General features: G+C 44.3%; 1 pseudogene; it reads right to left on the reverse strand.

The window, feature by feature from the left end:
• Window positions 1-10,191: 10,191 nt before the first annotated feature.
• The window catches only part of LOC115541352 (netrin receptor UNC5D-like), a 55,297-nt pseudogene continuing 46,650 nt past the window's right edge, over window positions 10,192-18,838 (reverse strand).

The following is an 18,838-nucleotide window of genomic DNA, read 5'->3' on the forward strand; positions in this document are numbered from 1 at the left end:
TTGTTAATTGGGTAGAAATGTGTAGATTATCTACATTGTGTGCAAATCCTCAGAGAATCCCTGACCTCTGGTTGTTTTTTAAACTACAAATATGAATTATGTAATCTCAATAGGAGTGTAGTCTATCCTTAAATTACATGAAATGGGGAATATTGTTAGCTGCATGGATCATACCGAAGTTTAATTTGGCGCAATATGTGTGGCCCGTTGCACTTGGTTCTGGAGGCACCCTCACAGAAGGGGGTTTCCTCCTCTTCGGCTTAGGGCGATGAATGAAAACTGTTGGGACGGCATCGGGCCTCAACATCAACATCCCTTCTCTTTTTGTGGCAGTGAATTGGTCATCTTCAAAGTGTACCTGTAGGTAGGCATGTAAGATCAGTTTCCATTGCACTTCAAATATCATTGAAAAGTCATAATTCTCTACACTTAGAATTATTTTGCCCTTTGAAATGCTAGCAAGTGATGTGAACATTACTTACATTGCATAGTTTTTGACTGTTGCTGTCCCCTGTCACTTGTAAATTTTGACGGCTGACCATTGCCATCCATTTCTTCCTGCGCTCTTGGTCCTTGGGGAAGCCATGCATGTGGTAACCCTTCTCGGACCGATTGGAGCATCCACACGTTGCACAGCCAACCATGGTATGACCATTGATCTAAACCTATTTTGAATTTGCTCAGGGCTATTATAGGTATCGTAATAGCATAAAGTATAGTATATTTGCAACGTTATGTGTTAAGGGTTTGCCCGAAGTATATAGGGTTCCCTGCTGTGTCCATTGTTGAATCGCACTCACTTGTTCTTGTCACACTAATTGTTTAATAAAAAAGAATACTATTTCATTCATCCAAGCGTAATGAGTTGTTATTCTTTAATATATTTGATACTTTGTGTGGCTTATATCTTAAAATGATCATGGTAAAACATCTTGAATACTTTGATTTCAATACAGATGTAAGGTTAGTTAAGGTTAAGCCAGTATAGTATGCTAACTCGAACGTGAAGCTTTCCCTCAAACTTAAAAAAGTATCTAAGTAATACTTATAGATAGCTTTCAGTTGTCCCCCAACCGCTCTAAATGTAAAACTGACATTTACAAATATGCAATAATGCAATAACAGTCAGACAAATACTTGTATGTGTTTTTTTCATTCATATTTACCATTCAATATTGAAAACTCTGCTGTCGCCCCATAGAATATCATTGACAGCGCGGCGTGTTTGGAACTATTGAGGCTTACATGAACCAAGTGACAACCACGTGACCACCCTGTCGGCGAGATCAAAGCGTGTCGCAACTCTCTCTCTCTATAGCTCTGGCCTATTGTTTTACGTGAAGTGGGTTTCTTTGAAAACAATAAATTGGCTAATCACTGCTCATAAGCCAACGAGTATGTAAATCAGATATATTTTTCTGGCTGTTTTGCCAGTGTTAGCATAGAAACGGGGAAGAGATCAAGTGGAAAAATAAAGGGGTGTAGACCTTATTATCCCAGTGCCTGTAGAGAGGGTATGAGTGGGTGGAGATAGAGTCATACTTAAGTCAGACATTTCTTGAGCAAGAAAGTCACAGACTATTACCCATCGAGTAGCTCACAGCTGCTAGCCCGAATTAATACTTGCCACTTCCTCATGATGGAAAAGCCTGGCAGAGTGCCTGGGGACCCTGGTTCTGGTGGTGAGCTTGTGGTTTTGAAAATAGATCGATATAGATTGAGCAGACACTTTTATCCAAAGCAACCTACAAGTGAGGCTGGGGGGAATCGAAGAGTACAATCAAATAGGGGGTATCTGCTTTGTACCAAATCAATTAAACATGGCCGGTCACTGATTCATGAATACAAACGTGAACAAGGCACCACAACGCGTTGCTTGACGGTACCTTACAAACCACAGATCAACAATATTACGTTTTTTATGTAAACTTTCATGCAGACTATTGTGGTTTTATCCCATATTTTATTATTCATTTAGAAAGGACATGTTAATAAGTGTAAAGGATCACCCGGATATTATTGCATTGCATTATTATTACAGTGATTGGATGAAATAAAAAGTATGGTGCGAATGCATCACTATCTGCAATGAGGATTTTTATTCATTAACTAATTTAGAAGATTAATTGATCTTATCCAAATATCGGCAATGTCCTCTCCAAAGACATCCGGTTGCGGCACACAGCTTCTGACCTTTGGCGGTTTAGAATTTCCACAGCTCTGGATGCTGCTGAGATTATGTCCTTACAAAACTGGTTTTAAATCTCCTGAAATAGATAAGATAGATAAGTAACTTTCAACATCTTTCAACATTTTCAACTTTACAAAATTTTTAAAGTCAATTTCGGGAATGATATATAGTTCAAATGCTTCACAATATTAACATCTTAGAGACCAACGAATCCACACCAAGGGAAGAGTAAATAGTCTGTAATCGGGCGTTCTGAGATCCCACAGACAACATATCCAGAGAGGACACCAGCTGGGTGGTTCTCTCTCTGTGATGTCAGCAGCAGGCGGCTGCTGTGCAAAACACAGAAAAACCGAGAGGGAAACCCCTCCTTGACATCAGGAAGACCCAAGCATGTGTTTCCATGATTAAAGTCGTGTATCTCATGTTAAAAGTCCCATCACCTCTCCAAAAAAACAGAATAACAATCACACCCAAAACACCCACAAAAACATCTCCACGACTTCGAGGTTTCCTTCTCCTGGCTGAGAAGGAAACCGGGCGCAGTGGGACCCCCCACCAGGTTGGTGGTCCAGGTGAGAACAGTTTCAGCGGTCTCTCCCTCCTCCTGCAGACATTTGGCTGCGGCTCGGTGGCCCAGATCCTTCTCAGCTGAGGTTCCCACGGCGCCTTCCTCACGTCTTCCAGGCCTTTGGGTTTGCCATCACGTTTTGTATCCTCGTCAATGGACAGCAGTCCGGTAAGAGGGTGTTACAGTGGTGTATAGAGTATTATAGGAAAACCTATTGGGGGGGGGGGGGGGGGAGTGGATGGCTCGCATTAATTCAATGTTTGAGCGAATTTGATTATATCCCAAAGAATCCAATTGTTTGGTTGCTTGTGTCTGTAAGATTTAGTGGGATTTATAAATCAGCTCCTCAGTATCATGGACGTGAGTGGTGGTGAGTGCAGTATTTAGTGTTTATCTTACAGGAGTAGATCCCCACGCTGATTGTCAATCAGAATGACAGCCGCCCGTCATCGGCGCTGCAAACACTCGCTGTGTCAAAGGAATACAAAGAAGATGGAGGAAGGGGAGCGTTCAACGCGGCGCATGACGGTGTCAGAAGTGAAGACATAAAAAACAAACACTTATCATTTCCTATAAGTATGAGTGCTCCCCATCGAACCTGACCCACCTCCCGTCTCAGTACACACACACACACGGAGGGTAATTACAAACCTCCCACCCAGACGGGGCAAGGGTGTGAATGCCAGCAGCAGTAGACAAGCACACGTTTGAACGAGCCATCGGAGCAGTTCACTTCCCCTCCAAGATTTCCTTTTTTTGGTTCAGAAAAACATTGACTTTTGTAGGGCATTTGTTCCTTCCAATTTAGTGTGTGTCACAGAGACCTCCCTTCCGTTTAACCAGGGTCTCCCACGCAACCCACAATTACATGGAGATGGGCTTGGCGCTGCATTCGCGCTTTGAGAATCAGGGGCAAGAGTATTCTCTAAGAAGATAAGAGGGCCTCCATCTCTCCCTCTCGTTGCTCATGAATCACTGATCATAGCCAAGATCTCCTTTAGGAGTCCTGTTTAGGAAGTCTCATGTTTCTGTCCTTCTCGCCCTCCTTTAGACTGGTTAGCCCCGCCCATTCTGCAGGACAATTGAGTTTGCCCTGCAGAACGGTCTGGAGAAGAGCAACACATTTCTTTCTAGTTTCGATACGATTTGCAGGAGCAAATAACCAAGCTAGCTTTTCACCCTGGCGCGCTATTGGCTTGTTTAACACAATGACGAAAGGGAAGCGACGGCAAGCAGCCAATTGCGCACAGTCATTTGAACTAGGGCCGCCTATTGTGCTGAATCAAATGACAGCAGCTTCCCCAGACCAACGTGCAAACTCCGATGGAGCTTGGTCTGGCAATGGCCAGGCTAGCACTCCGTAGGTGGTCACCTGAACCCGGCATTGACCTTTGCCCTTTGCTATGGAGGAAGTTCCCCGTCTACTTCCTCTTCCAGACGTTGGGGGCCTTCCTGGGCACCGGGATCATATTTGGCATGTATTCTGGTAGGCGTCCTTGAGTTGCAAAATGGCTACGCTGGGTTCCATCTCTGATGTCCAAGGGGAACCTGCATGCTTCCTGCAGCCAGAGCCCCCTCCTCGACGTCACCAATAGTGCAGCGGATAAATGCAATTTTCTGAAGAATCGTTCAAATGGTGATATAAACACCAGAATGTGCATGCATATACCTTAAGAGCCCCTCTTTTGGAAAAGCACATTAGCCATGTCAAAAAATTCAAGATGTCCCTAACCCTAACCCTAACCGACGGAATGGGTCTAATGTTTAAACGCTCATATTATTGCCAAAAAGCAATCTAGAGAAACGGGGCCAATCGCACCGAGCACAATTCTGCCCTTATAAACTATAAACTATTCAACAGTGAAATTGATTGGACAATACGCCGTGCCTTTGTTTGATTTGATTTTGATTATCCCTACACCACCCGAATCAGCTTCTCAACGTTGTTTGAAATTTGATCAAGCCCTTTTCTACGTTTCTTTGTGAAGCAGCGCTGTTCTGTGCCCGGCACTCAAAGTAAACATGTTTCAAATGGTATGCGTTGAGTTGCATCACAAGAAGGGGAGCTCAGCCCAGGCTCTCCGTACCACAGACAACAGTGCGGCCGCTGCCTAGTACTATTCTGTGTGATCGCCCCCATATTAACCCATTTGCTCGTGTTAATGTAATCTGATAATAAAAGCACCACCGCAGCACCAACAAACACACAAGATCAATACTTATTCTTATTCTCCAATAGATGTGCTGTGGGACTACGGCCAGGGGACTCTGTCTGTGGACAGGACCAGCGCCATGGTGGGGATCTTCGCTACATAACACTCCCCCATCTCAGTCTGCTCAACGGATTGTTCGACCAGGTAAAAAACGCGTCATAAATTGTTTCGTCATGTCCCTTAGTGCACGACAAGGGTACGATTAAATCCGTGTCAGACCAATTGCTCCGGATCACATCGCAAGAACAACATAGGCTACCCGTTTAAGAATTGCACACTGTGACTCCAGGGCACAGATGGAGCTCTTAACCACTCCCTCAGTCCCCAGGTCCTCTTCCCCACTCGCCCCACTTAAATGACCATGGTTTTGTGATTCTGGAATCGCAACCTGGCTATTAAAGTGCCCCTAAAGTCAACACTTTGAGTGAGAATTTATGTTAAATGGAGAGCATGTTACACGGAACAAAAGTTGTACTCATGCACGCTGACAGACAGGCAATGAGCAACGCCTCCATTCAATCTGCTTTTTATTGAGTTAGTCCTCTGAAGTGCGGTGGATGCGATTTTTGTTTTGGGAAATATAGTTTGGGGGCGGCACTGAGGGGTGGTATAGCTGTCAAGTTGCTTCACAAGATCGTTTTTGGAATGTACTCCCTTTGCCCTGTGGTGCTTGGAAATGGATTTATGCAGCTTTATTTAAAACTTGACATAATTGCATGCCTAGCATCTTTAGCCTGTTCTGATGTCCTGCTTTTGAACGAATGATGTGCACTTCTTTTTATACAAGGTTATACCTTTTTATACCTTTTGTCTGTGTTTTTCACCTAATAAATTGACTGTTGGAAGTCTTCATGGGAAAATTTGTATTGTCATTCATAAAACTCAAACTTTATGCACTTGTATAGCAAATCGCCACAACGGACAATGTGTCAAATCATGAGAACTTCCAACTGAAAAGAGGAAGAACACCCAGCAGACTTCACTCCAACTGAACTTTATTTATATAAACCAGTGTTGGTGTCTTTCCTGTAAAATAATGATACAAAGAATATGATTAAATGTAATAAACAAACTGTATTAATGAACAGACATAATTCTAAATGTGTACAATAAATCTCACTTCATTTATCAATTTTGAGCAACTTGAGCACACCCGTTGTCTTGAGCACATATGGGCCAAGTTAGCCTTCATCTTCTTGAAGAGGTGCTCCAGAGTCCTCCTGCAAATGTATAGTAAATGTTATAGTACGTTAGGGGGGCATTGTGAAAAAGAGTGGAGCATTGTGAATTATGAAGCTTGTGTTTAGTCTAAGAGTTTAAGTAAAGCAGAGAAAACTACAAAAAGTGATTACATTATTAGTATTTAGGCTATTTTTTCAAAATGTATATGAGAGGAGTACTGGAGATGTTTTAAGCTGTTAGCCGAAAGAAGAATCAAAAGTGGGAGAGAAAAGGAATGCGTGAGAATTACAATACAGTGCATTGCTTGTGTGCACTGGAGAAGTTGCCTCATCCTTTCTTGGTACACAAAGACACAAACCTCCTATCTGATCTGAGGGGTGTTCCACGAACGGAGGTTTAACAAACACTGAGTTAACGATGAACTCTAGGTTGATTGACCCTGTGCCGACCAACCCAGAGTTTTCGGTTCCACAGCACCGGTTATGCATCAGTTCATTCAAGTCGGGGTTGGTTAACACAGGGTTGTGCGCGTTCACGACAAACCTTTGGAGGCCCTTTGGAGCGCTTGCTAATTTAATGTCAACCTTAAAGTCGACATAATTTTTCAACTTATTCTCGACATTTCAAGTTTAATCTCGACTTGTCGAGATTATAGTCGACATGACATTACAACTTTACCCTCGACATTTCGGGTTTAATGTCGATATGTTGACTTTAAAGTCGACGTGTCGACTTTAATCTCGTCACTGCAAAAATATTTTTTTTCTTCATGTGTGGCCCCAATACTCCGTCGTAAATATATCATCCATGAATCGATGGCGTAAAAGTTTTTTTCATTTTCTAAAGTGGACCCAGAGACAACATAGGAGGCAAAACACGTCTTCTGGGCCAGCTGTTGTCGGCCCTTGCCCTTGGAGTTGGCCGAGTCGAACGTGGCACAGATCCCCAGATACTAATCCTAAATTACGTCAGGTGTGTTTGCTATAGTTTATTTAGGATTCAAATCTGGGGATTGGATTTAGAACACAGTTCTAGAGGGTTCTGCAGGGGTACCTGGCCCTGCCTAGTGCCTTGGGGTGGGAGAACGAGTCCTGATGAGGGCTAACATGAGACGTTCCTCCGCAAAGCAATGGCATGGTACCACTCACAGAAAAGTACTGAACAAAAAGATCTCAAAGCGACGCCCAACGGTATAATCTGCAATAGTATCCGACTTTACGGCAACAACATGACATGCATGTAAGACCAGTATTCTGAGAGTTAGTTAGTTGTTGGGGTGTGTGTGTGTGTGTGTGTGTGTGTGTGTGTGTGTGTGTGTGTGTGTGTGTGTGTGTGTGTGTTTCTGTGTATGAGGGAGTTGTGTTGTGGCAATTTCTCTATCAGAGTTTGCGTCTAAGACAGATGAGATGTTTAGATGCAAAAAGCACACAATACTGTTGACAATTGGTGGTCATATATATTTGTAATAAAAGTACGAACAAAGATACATCACAACATGCATCAACAAACAATAAAACAAGCATACATTATAATAATCTGAGGCCTCAGATGGGAGCTTCTCGTTGCGTCTTACTTCATACTCTGAAGGTACGCTCAGACAAGTCCACCGATTGTCCAGAGTCGTGAGTTCTTATTCACTTGGGATGGGTTCTGGAGGGGGTGTGTCCCCCAATAAACCAAAAGCCTTTGTTTACCAGATGGTAATCTTTACAATTGAAGCTCCCCTGGATGCCAAATGAGGGGGTGGTGGCCGTGCCATGTAACCCTCTGGCTTCGTTGACGCTAGCCAGAGGGTCGAGGAACAGGCCCACACATCAAAGGATTGCATGGAAGATGATTTACAAGACACGAAAACATAGGAACAGGCAGGCAATAAAACGCATCACACAACCCTGGAAGGTTCACACGTTAGATGACCCAAAAGGAGAGTAGAAGGCAGGCAATATATGCATCACACAAAATAGTACCAAAACTTAAGTTCATAGATAGACCAAAAGCTTAACAACATGTAGATTTTCCATCACAGTTGTCAGTGTGTGTGTGTGTTTGTCCCTATGAGAGAGATCAAATGTTTTTTTCCTGTGTGTGTGTGTGTCACTTTCTGTGCGAGTGGTTTTTCTGTACGCGTGTGTGTTTCCATTTATGTGTGAGTGAAAGAGAAAGCCTTTCATTTTGTGTACTCGTGTGTTTCTGTGTGTGTTAGAAACTGTATTTATTTTTACCGCAAGGCGATATTATAATACTTCCCAAAATCCCTGCTCACACACATCCCTCCTCTCTTAGGGGTCTTCCGTTTCACCGTGTGATCCGTTTAGTGTTTGATGATCAGATGAACCGTTTGATTAACTCACTATCGGAGTGGAGTCGATGAATGATGATCTCGCCGAGTTTCACTATGTCTTTGTAACGTTAGAAACACAGGGAATAAAACATGAATGAAAAGAATACGAGCAGAGACATAAAATACTACGATTTTGGCAGACCCCCCCCCCAAATAAAATAAGTAGTGAGGTCGATCCTTAGGGGTGCAGCGAGAGGAAGTCCGAGCTGCATGCGTTTCTTAGTATTCTTGAACCGTCCCAGCCCCCCGAGGGAAGCCCTCTCTTCCCGGCCTGCGTTGGCATTCCTGCTCCAGCATTCACAGCAGGTTGGAGCATTCCGCTGAGACCAGAGCAGTGGTTATTATCTTTTTGTTTCGACATACAAGCTAAGTGAAGAACCTCAGCATTCCTTCTCTTCCTCCGAGCTGTTCCCTGTGGCTGCGCTGCGTGGATCGGAATGACTGACACCACAGGCGGAACAAAGCCTCCAGGATCTCCTTCTCTGTCTGACCCTTGTCTTCCTCTGGGTGGTGTTCCTCCACCTCGACCGCCCCCCCTCTGGGTGGAACTTATAGACGGGCGCCACTACCACTGCAACTGCTCCTCTTCTTCCTCCTCATCATCCTGTAGCTCCAACACAGGATCGTCACCAGAGCTCATGCAACTTACAAGTCCCCTACAGAGGTCTGGGTCCTTGTCCTCCCGACGTGAACTCCAAAAAGGCGTTTTGTGTTTAAGAGAATCCAGAGTTTGGCCGGTCGCTGCCCTGCCCCAGTGGGGTGAATATCCCGGGTGACGGGGCCCTGTCGATCTCCTCCAGAGCACAGGCCAGGGAGTCCACGTCCCCCGAGGTCTGGTGCTGGGTCTCCCACAGGCTGAGGATGACCGCTGACGGGAGTAGAGGAGAGGGATGGAAGGTTTGAGGGGGAGGTAGAAAGAGGGAGAGAGAGAGAGCAAGAAATGTGTGCGAGAGAGGGAGAGGCCGGTGGAAAGAGGAGGATGGAAAGGTAAATATGGAAAATAAGAATCAGCAAAAATAAACAATGTTGCATACTAAGTTTTGAAACTTTTCCAACTATGTTCCAAATGAAAGTTTCAACAAGGTCCCTGACTATATTTAAGTAGATTAGAGGTTTGTTTACTTTCAAATATTTTATGTATTTTATTCCAGAATTGAAAGTGGCTGAGATAGTGTTTATTATCGAATAAAGCTGGACAATGTTGACGTCGATATATAATTTTTTGGAGTTTACTTTGCAGTTTTAATGAGTCCTTTGCAAGGATCCACATAAACACACCTAATTGCTTGCAGGGAAAAATGCATTATAGAATCAAATCCCCCATATTTAGGATCTAATGGTAGCCTGCATCCAGCAGGCACTGTTTCCCATGTGCCGGCCTGCCAGAGCCCCACCCTCTAATCATTAAGGTGAGGACGCTTTAGTGAAGCCAGAGCCCCCTTAAGAAATAATTGCAAAGAAAATCTGCTTAACAAGGTACATTACTTTATTACCCCTGCTGGTGGGCTTTTACTGGGTTACGCATGCAGTTAAACTCTTGCTATTCTTGCCACGCCTGGTGTTGTCGTGTCAGAATCCAGCTGTGGAAATGTTCACACATTGCATCTCTTTCGGAAAAGCGTCGGTTCAGAGCAACCCTTTTGATGCTCACATTACCCAGCGCCATCCAATTAAGTGATGAGCAATAAAAAATGATCTGAAAAATCATATAAACTTGATTACTTGCAAACAACACTCATGATTCGGTGGTCTGGACTGAGTTGATAATGCTTCCTCTAGAACCGTGTGTTCGTTCTGAATCGTGAACATCGTCCGAACAACAGAAACATAGTGTTTCCGTGGTTCGGAAACGTGTAACGACCTCGAAGTAATAGCTGGAGCCAGGTGGAGGAGACAGTGGTGAGAGAGTTTGTGCTTGTTTTTTCCCTGAGTCATACGCAGCGTTGTTAGCTAGTGACGGTGCGCTATTGTTGCCCTTCTTAATGAGAACGGAGGAAAAACAAACTTGCAGAGCGCGATGCGATGCAGACCCCCGGGTCACAATGTTCTGGAAGCGTTGAGGAAGCAGTGTTAAGGAAACAGATTAGCATGCAATCATTGCTGTTGAACATGAGCTCCGCTCCATGCTGTGCAGTGTGCAGTAATCAGCAGCTATGATAAATAAGATATTGCTGTTGCCTTGAATTAACCATCAACCCCGCGTGCCGAGCAGCCCTACGTGTTGTTCACCCGTCTACGTGGTGTTCCCCCGTCTCCGTGGTGTTCACCCGTCTACGTGGTGTTCCCCCGTCTACGTGGTGTTCCCCCGTCTACGTGGTGTTCCCCCGTCTACGTGGTGTTCCCCCGTCTACGTGGTGTTTCCCCGTCTACGTGTTGTATTTCTATGAGGTGTATGTCTACGTAGTGTTCACCTGTCTACCAGTGTACGTGGTGTTGGAGCAGTTGCCAGTCCTTGCCCTTGGAGTTGGCCGAGTCAAAGGTGACACAGATGCACTGATGGATGGACGGGGGGATCTTGAAGGCATTGGACCCTGACTCGGAGTTGAGGGGACAGTGGGAAGAGAGGAATCGGTCCCTTTTCACTCTGCTGGACCAGAGAGGAAGAAGAAGAAAGAGGAGTAAAATGAAGGTCTATTTTCAGAGTAATGGAACAACAATGAGACTAAAGCATGTCTAGTTTGAAAACTCTGTTTTAAACAAAGTCTTCCTCGCTCCGTGGCTTTTCGTAGAGGAACACAAGCTGTTGCCCTCTCCCTCTCCCCCATTCTCCCTCTTTATCCCTCTCCGTCACTTTCTAACCCATTCCTTCCCCCCCTCCCTCTCCCCCTTTCTCTCTTCCTCTTTTGCCCTCTTCCATCACTTTCTAACCCATTCCTTCCCCCCCTCCCTCTCCCCCTTTCTCTCTCCCTCTTTTGCCCTCTTCCTTTCTCCCCCCTTCTCATAATCCACTCTCTGGGCTCACCTCCGCCGCCGGCGTGTACACCTGGAGGATATGCCCTCGACCTTTGACCTGCAGTATGCTGATCTTGCAGGAGAGCTGTGGGGGCGTTGCCGAGGCGCTCCAGGGAGAAGGCACCCTGCAGCAGGTGGTGGTCCCGGCCCCAACGAACGGGAACTCCTGCCAACAGAGGAGAGAGAGAGAGAGAGAGAGAGAGAGAGAGAGAGAGAGAGAGAGAGAGAGAGAGAGAGAGAGAGAGAGACTCAATAAGCACAGAGCGGATGATTGTTTTATTATCCTTTATGAGAGACCATGCAACAAAAGTCACAGAACAAAATGTGAAAACATCAATACATGGCGAGCACTTTCCAGTTTGAGCATTATTGATAATAATCTGTGTTCATCAGTGATTAATACCTTCCGATTGTCAATCTGCTGTGCGATAATTTTTTTGGTGCTTGTTTTATTTATTTGTAATGACTGTTACCCTGCCTTACTGTTGAAGCCCAGATGAAAGCAGATGTTTTTACTGTTACCAACGCAGAACGGCTTAACCGCACAAAGACGCCGGTGAATTCAGTCCGAAGTTTGTTGTTTCTTTTTAACTTAAACAAACAACAAAAAGAGGGAGGCGCTCTACAAGGCAAAAGCAGCGAGCAAAACACCTGATGGCAGTTACAAAACAACCGTTCCCCGGCTGTTACATAGCATTGGTTGTGTTCAGGCCACTTCAGACGGCCTTAAGTGTGTATGTGAAGGCTGTGATTGGCTGAGATCCTCATCGACGGTCAACCTCCCCTTTAATACCGTCAAACCTTCTCTGCCGGATCGATTCCAAACTAGGCCTCTGGATTCAATCGGTTAGACCTACAACCAATCTGAGCAACAAGAAACCAAACATGGGGCTATCCTCTGAACAGTCTTTGTACATAACGGCCCCACAGTAGATAAACGGTTGGGACAGGTCTGCTGGAGCTCTGTCTGAACAGGTGGAACGCATATGTCCAGAGCAAACTAAATACGAGGCTAAACATCTGCACGGTTTTCTCTTAGGCCTATCTATCATATCACTGTGTGGGGAATTGGCATATTGGTGCCCCCTCCGGCTGATGATGCCCCTGCTTGCTGGGAAGGTGCCGTGAACAGAAGCTGTGTGAGAAGGGGAAAGGGGAGGGGGGCGCAGGGGACAGTTCACCTCTGCGTCTCCGAAGTGGAACGGACAAGGGGGGGAACGTGGGATCCACTGCGAGGATTGAAATACTTATTGAAGCCTGCAGGGTTATGGGATAAACATACAGAGGAACGCGATCGCTGAGCTGCCCTGCCCCAAAATTGCATGAGACGTTAAAATCATCTAGAATCATCACCCAAAATTTGATGACACCAGACCAAAAATAGTCTGTAAGCCTAGACAAACCATAGATAGCCAATGTGACAATCACATTATTGAAAAGGGACTTGGAGCAATGATTTGCAAACAATTGTTTTGGGCGCATGCTTTTGCAAGTAGTTCGCCACCCCACTTGCCCAAATGGACGGCACGCCCGTGGTATAGAGCAACACTCGAATTTCTTGCAATTGAGAAAAATAAGTTTGTCTATAAATATCTCACCCGGGTGTTATTCAATGGTAGAACCACCACTGCATTTTCCCTCTCATATTCAACCTTTCTTTTAATCTCTTTGTTTGCATCACACACAAAGTGCACTCAATGAATCGAAATGGACTCTTTCGGTAAATGTCGTAAATGTAAATGTGTTTGCTAATTAGGTTACACAGATAGCCTAGCCGTGTGGCTTCATTATTCGTCCAAGAGCCATCAACGGCTGATCGTGTCTCTGCTGCTAATCATATAGAAGAAAAAACTAAATAGCATGACCCTTTAAGTGAACCACAATGTTTAAAATAAATGTATCGATCCACCCTCATCAACCTTAGCCTAATGGATCTAGGCAATAAAACTGCTTGAATAATAAATGCCTTGGACGGATCATCTTAGTCTCTGATCAACATCAGCAGATTTTTCTTCTATAATCAAGGTCAAAGTCTGGTTGAGTTATTCTAAGCCCTTTAATGTTCGTATTTCCATACTGGGGTGGTGTGTGTGTGTGATTTACACGTGTAGGGGAAGTGATAAATCCTCCCTCCAGAACTCTTTAACAACCAGATAATGGCCGGTGTGAATGACTGCAGTATCCTGGCTTCAGCTTCCTCATGCTGTTGATGGTTCTAACCTATTTCATACGGTCTATGGTTCAGACCCTTACAAAGGCCTTCTGAGGACTATTACAGAAGCACATATATGTTTTTGTAGTACTAATCGAGACATCCTTTCACAGGTCATTTTGAGTGAATGCTTAAGAGATCCTGACTTTTATTTGTGTGATTCAGACCATGGGGGAAATCCTTTCTTCCTCTGATTTTCTTTTTAAGTATTCAGTTGTTCTTAGCATGTAAGACCTGACAGATGATAAAGACTGCCCTCCCCATGATGTCTGCTTCTTGTAGATCATCATGGATTTCTTTCCTTCAACCTTGTAAACTTATAAGTCAACCTCATATCTAAACCTAGCAACTAATCCCCAGGAACCTAAACTAAACAACCTATTATATACATCGTTTTCCAAAAAATGACAACCCTACTTTGCCAAGTGACAATCAGATGAATATATACCAAAAAATCGCCTTGCATAAAAATGGAGCGCATCAATATCATAATATCATCGCTAGCTGCGCAGGTATAATTACCCACTGTCTGAATGCACCTCATTGCGACATTTGGTAAGTAAGGGATAATCACCTAAAGGCAGGGCAATAAACAGTTGGATATGCCCGGCTCGTGGACGGCTTACCTTGGACCGGTAACCTTCCACGAGCCGGGCATATAAAACTGTTTATTGCCCTGCCTTGAGGTGATTATCCAGTTTATTCTACTTCTTGCTTGCCAACATAATAAAACAATACAAATACTTGAATAATTATGCTTTTCTTATTCGTATTGCATGCTTATTAAATGTATATTCTGTTTTAATTCATCTCCCTCAAAAAGTGGTCCCCATTAATTACGATCGATCAAACATGTTTTGGACAACTCGAAGGGCATTATCGTGTATGGTCACTTGCCAAAGAAAATAAATTAAGATCATTCATTTATATTTTCATGTGTTTTACAATCCAAATATAAAGTTTTTCACATGCCTTAATTTTGTTTCCCTGGTAACGCCTGAGGGTTTGACTAAATCCTGGAACAATCATTACCCTCCCGTAAGGCTCTTATGCAATGGAAACGTTGTTCACTCCTCCTGTAAATAGGACAGACCTTAGCTACGACTTGGCAACGGGAGGTATTCTAGTCCGCTGAGCTATAAGTCAGAGAGCTAACGTTATGGATTGTACATATTTATAATTCGAAATTCATCCCAGCCGTTATACCACAGATACTCTAGGGTCTATAGCATATAACTGTGTTGTCTGATTACACTTTAATTCATTTTTCAAAATTGACTAGCCCTCGTTTTGAAGAATAATCGCAAAGGTCTATACTTTCAACATTTCAAAATACAACAGATTTATATTTTGAAATTCAAGTTCAACCCAGCCTTTAAACCACAGATACTCTAAAGTCTATAGCATAATGGCGCTTTGTTTTACAGTTTAATTCATTTTCACAATTTCACAAAAACCTCGCCAAGCTTCTCTAGTGTTTGTAATTAAAAATCCCCTCTTTGGCGCTTCTAAGCACCTCCCCCCCGTGGCTTCAGTGGGCTGGACGGGCGCATTTTAAACGGAGGTGGAGGAGAAACAACCAGATAAAGTTCATGTGTCTTAAACTTCCAGGAAGGAAGCACTTGGCTGGGGGACCAAACTCGCAACTCATGTCTAATCACCCAGCAGAACAAAGGCAATTAAAAAGAGTTTACAAAGTACATCTGCACTGTGTTGCTGTGACTGGATGGAGGATGACGGCCTCTAACCTCGTGTTATGAGGAACTTGGCCCAGTTGCTCCATGGGATTTTAGAAACGTACACATTTTCAGAAACTTTGAGTTTACAGTAATTACAGTACTTCTTGCATCAAGTAGCGACCCAATTTGGATGAAAGCATCGTCTGAACCACGTAAAGACGCTTATGTTAATGTGAACATATCATTGAACCCTGCAAATAATCATAAGACACTTAAACTGTTAAAATGATCATGATCAGCCTCCTTTTTTTTGCCTCCTCCTTCTCAAAATCATCATCACCCTCTCATCGTTGTCATCATCACCAATTCTTCATCATCATCCTCCTCCCTCTCCTCCCCCCCCCCCCCCCCCCCCCCCTCCCTCACCTGCAGAGCGTGGGGGGTGTCGTCCACGCAGTACACCCTCAGGTTGTAGCCCAGCGGGTTGCTGAGGTCGGGGCTCCCGAACACCGGCCAGCCTCAGCCTCTTGGCGGCTGCCTGGCTCAGGGGCCGGCCCACCAGGGCGTAGTGGCCCGGGCGGCCCACCAGCAGGTGGCACCGCTCCGCCTCCAGGAGGCCGTAGCAGGAGGTGCTCTCCTCGTCCATGGACATCACTTCCTGTTGAGGCAAGATACTGGTCAACAGGAACAAGCAGAACCTCACTCCAAGTCCCAGTGCTGAACAGGCTTTAAGACCCTGCCTGTTCCTGCCATGACCTGCCTTGCTCTGAACGTACTTCAGGGCACCAGACACAAGCCATGGATGTTTGCATTCTCATGCCCATCTCAATAAGCGTGAGACAGAGAACACTTTTCCTCGTCTTCAAGCATACTCATGATTACTCTTTAAGATAACTCATGTTTTTGTAAACCCCTCCCCGGTTGAGTTAGTCTTTGCTGTAAACAGTTTTGTAATAAAGTATTTTTCCTCAGACAGAACTACATGCTAATCACCCACCGGAACAGCCCAGGGGTGTCATTCATAAAACTGTGCGTGGGATCGTTACAAAAAGTGTACGTACGCCCATAAGCCAAGTTTTGCGTGCGCCAGTACTCCTGACCTAACACCAGTACGCCATTCAGATTTATAAAACCCTGCGTACGCACACCATACGCAATCTTTGCTTTATAAATCACAGACTCCCTACAAGTGTGCGCAGCTGAATCAGCTTCACGTTCCGCCCTGCACACGCCCCAAATGGTCAATGCAAATGACCTCATGAATGCGATCTGCATATAAAACAGACTCAGATGCAAGTATTATGTCTTGTAGGAAACAATGGCAGAAGTACTGAGAAAAGCAAAAAAGCGAAATTTTCCCGGAGGTTGAAGTGGAGACACTTGTGGGTGAGATGGAGGCCCGAAAAGTAGTTTTGTTCGGCGGTCACGGGATTGGGATCTCAAACAACAAAAAGCAGAGTGAGTGGCAACATGTTGCTACAGCAGTGAACTCTGTCAGTAGCACGGAGCGCACAGTCCCAGAATTAAAAAAGAAGTGGTCTGTTACATATTTTTATGTAGCCTACCAATAAATCGTTATCCCTAAAGACCCTCTCCCTCCGAATCCTGCCATTTGCATGGTCCGCCAGAAGTGCCATATGGTGCAGCATTACCACGGCGCTCACCTCTGTATTTATAGGGTTAAGGTAATAAGACTGACCGAGAACACCTTGGATAATCAGTTTGTAATCACCCCCGTAAAATGTTCTTGAACATAACCCCTTTTTAATGCCTGATTTGTCATGAAAAGCATCAAGAGTAACGGACAACAATTGTGATGAGTGTGGCTTGGTTTTCCACACTTGGGATTTAACCCTTAATTTGATTATGTGTTTACAGTGTCACATAAAAATATTATGTTATTGACACATGTTTGACAGATGCTTTATTCCATTCAGTCGTGCCGTCAGTATGGAGCGACGGGATTAAATAGAGATTTTTTTTTTTTTTCTGTTCTAAGGAGATGATTCTGGAGTTATAACTGAGAAATAACGCAGTTGACTTAAATTATTCTGATTACATAGATTTAACGCATGATACGGGTTGAAATTAAATTGATGAAGGGCGATGATAAAACATAATCGTTCTTCTCACTCTACAATTCTTCAGTCTGACTTCAGTTCACCACCACACCATCCGTGTCGAAAATTCTCCTTTTCCTCCAAACCATGCGTACGCATGTGTCAGTTTGCTTAGGGCTGCGCACATTCTCCCGTCAAGTTTTTTTTTTTTACCGTTTTGTGTGTACGCAACGGTTATAAATGAGACCCAAGACACGTAGGCCTTCCCATACACATCAGGGGTCTCATTTATAAACATTGCGTACGCACAAAACGGGGCTGAAAGTTGCGTATGTGACTTTTCACGCCAAGGTTGTGATCTATAAAAAACTAACTTGGTGGGAGAATGTGCGCAGCCCGAAGCAAACTCTGACCCATGCGTACGCATGGTTTGGAGGAAAAGGCGTAATGGCGACACAGATGGTGTGGTGGTGAACTGAAGTCAGACTGAAGAAATGTAGAGGGAGTAGAACGATTATGTTTTATCATCCCCCTTCATAAGTTGAATTTCAACCCGTATCATGTGTTAAATTATAGTAAGGCCTAATCAGAATAATTTTAGCCAACTGCGTTATTTCTCAGTTATAGCTCCAGAAACATCTCCTTAGAATTGAAATTAAAATTAAAATTCTCTATAGGCCTATTCAATCCCGTCACTCAATACTGTCCACTCCCGGATCGCAGGAGGAGGAGAGGACGGCGCGACTGCATGGAATAAAGCATCTGTCCAACATGTGTCAATAACATAATAATTTTACGAGACACTGTAAACACATAATCATAATCAAATGTCAATTAAATCCTAAGTGTGGAAAATCAAGCCACACCCTCATCACAATCGTTATACTATAGTCCGTTCCTCTTGATGCTTTTCATGACAAAAGGGGTTATATTCAAGAACATTTTACGTGGGTGATTACAAACTGATTAACCAAGCTGTTCTCGGTCAGTCTTATTACCGTAACCCTAGAAATACAGCGGTGAGCCCAGTGCGTAATGCTGCACCATGGCACTGCTGGCACTGCTGGAGGACCATGCAAATGGCATGATTCGGAGGGAGAGGGTCTTCAGGGACCAAAACGATTTATTGGCCCATGATGATGACTGGCTAATGAGCCGTTTTAGATTCCCTAGAGCTATGCTCTTGGATCTATGTGCTGAACTGGGTCCAGCATTGGAAAGGGCAACACGTAGGAACCACGCAATCCCGGTTCAGACACAGGTCCTCACCACTTTGGGGTTCCTGGCAACCGGCTGTTTCCAACGGGAATTGGCAGACAGGTAAGTGTTTCATATAGCTGCATCTTACAACCTGCTTTCACATTTAAGCATAATTGTGCTAATTTTGTTTGTTTTCCACCCTGTAGATCCGGTAAATCACAGCCATCCCTCAGTGCC

The sequence above is a fragment of the Gadus morhua genome, chromosome 4, assembly GCF_902167405.1.
Source record: "Gadus morhua chromosome 4, gadMor3.0, whole genome shotgun sequence".
Lineage (NCBI taxonomy): Eukaryota > Metazoa > Chordata > Actinopteri > Gadiformes > Gadidae > Gadus > Gadus morhua.